Source organism: Zingiber officinale, chromosome 6A, assembly GCF_018446385.1.
Source record: "Zingiber officinale cultivar Zhangliang chromosome 6A, Zo_v1.1, whole genome shotgun sequence".
NCBI classification, from domain to species: domain Eukaryota; kingdom Viridiplantae; phylum Streptophyta; class Magnoliopsida; order Zingiberales; family Zingiberaceae; genus Zingiber; species Zingiber officinale.
In genome coordinates, this window is record NC_055997.1 from 72,540,168 (window position 1) to 72,542,244 (window position 2,077).

A 2,077-nucleotide genomic window follows, 5' to 3' on the forward strand; every position below is an offset into this window, starting at 1 on the left:
GATTATTTCTTTTCTAAAATAATTGATTGTGTATGTTAATCATCTTTGTCATTTATAAAATTTGAATTATGAGATTTTGGTTTTGATATTGCATCATTAGTTTAGCAACAAAGATGGTTAATAAGTGATTACTATGTATATAACAATTTGAGTTTTTGAGTTGAATTAGATCGGATAAAATATCTATTGTGAGTTTTCCCTCACCCCTATCCTTGTATCAAATATCTAATATAACAAAAAATAAATAAAATGCAAATGTGCGAATCTTTAACTATTGAAAAATCTTTGGGTTGTTAATTAAAATTTTACTTTTATAAATTTATTAAAAAACTATATGCACCTAGCGTTTGTAGTCCAACGGTTAGGATAATTGCCTTCCAAGCAATAGACCCGGGTTCGACTCCCGGCAAACGCAACTTTTTGTGGTTTTTTGTTGTTTCTGCTAAATAAATTGTATTTTCAAATAATAGTGATATGAAAACTGAAACTTAATTCTTTTGCTTAATATAACTGGGCATCAAATGTGAAAACTGAAAACTGTACTTATCATTGTTCATTATCATGGATAGAAACTTCATATGATGGATGTTGCTAATCTACATGCAGATTCTAAAATGATCTTAGAGTTGTCGTTGGAAAAAGAACTTGCCATAGTGATATCAGAGTATGAGTTCAAATGAGAGGGGGAAAAAACGATCAGTCTTCATTTTTCTTTATTTTTTGTTTTTTTCTCTCCCGTTTATATATCTCTAATTATCCATTTTTCCGATAGCAAGTTGCTCCTGCGCCAGTCATCTAATTTATGTGCAAGAAAGTTCTTCCATTGATAATTGATACGATGTATAATGGTAGGGTTCGGTCATCGGGAGTCATGGGAATATGACAATTAGAATTCAAGGGGATATGGTGGTCAGAAGTCAAGGAGACGTGGTGGTTAGAAGTCAAGGAGACGTGACAGTCAGAAGTCAAGGAAATGCGACAGTCAGAAGTCAAAGAGACGTGACAGTCAGAAGTCAAGGGGGCGTGGTAGTTAACAGTCAAGAGGATGTGACAGTCAGCAGTTAGGGAAAGAAGAGGTAGGACCGTCTGGTGTCATCAACCGCATGATGCCCGATTTGGTACTTACAGATCAGGATACCATATCTGAATCAGGATATACAATTGGGGTGAGGCCTGACTTGCTCTGACTGATCAAGTTGTCACAACTCGATTATATCCAGACTTAGGCCAGGTGTTATGTCTGACAGATCATCCCGAACTGTCCTAGTCATACCCGGGCGGGACAGTCCTAACTGGAGTTGGCTCAAGCTTGAGTCTTGATGTTTGAGTTTCAATGTTTGACAATACATGGAGATTACAGATGCAATCGTCCGATTGAGGAAATTATTGGTGCAATTCCTCTCTGGTCAAGGGATGACCAGTTTGATGTGAAGAAGAGTCAAGTATATCAAGGTTGACTGGATACTTGATTGGAAAAGTCCTAATTGGAGGTTAGGCAAAGGAAAATCTTGGTGAGTGACGCCAGGCAGATGAAAGTCCAGGTGACTGAAGTCGGGCAGGGGAAAAATACTGGTGAGTGAAGCCAGGTGAAAATTCTAGTGAGTGAAGTTAGGTGAAAGCCCTGGTGAGTGAAGCCAAGCAGATGAAAGTCCCGGTGAGTGAAGCCGAGCAGTAGAAAAATCCTAGTGAGTGAAGCTAGGTGAAAATCCTAGTGATTGAAGCTAGGTGAAAATCCTAGTGATTGAAGCTAGGTGAAAGTCCTGGTAAGTGAATCTAGGCAAAGAAAAATCCTAGTGAGTGAAGCTAGGTGAAAGTCCTGGTGAGTGAAGTCAGACAGAAGAAAGTTCTAGTGAGTGGAGCTAGGTAGAAGGAAATACCTGGTGAGTGAAGTTAGGCACGTGGAAATTCAAGTGGGTCAAGGTTGACCGGACACCTGGTGTTGAGAAGTCCAAGTAGGTTAGAGGAGTGACTGGATACTTGGCACAAGGAAATCCAGATGGGTCAAGGATGACTAGACATCTGGTGGACGGTAAGTCCAAGTGGGTCAAGGTTGACCGGACACTTGGCACGAGGAGAA

General features: G+C 39.5%; 1 non-coding gene across 1 annotated transcript; it reads left to right on the top strand.

The window, feature by feature from the left end:
* The first annotated feature begins 343 nt into the window (after positions 1–343).
* TRNAG-UCC lies at positions 344–415 on the top strand. Its single transcript has one exon. It is a non-coding gene; the product is annotated as a tRNA-Gly (tRNA).
* The last annotated feature ends 1,662 nt before the right edge of the window (positions 416–2,077 follow it).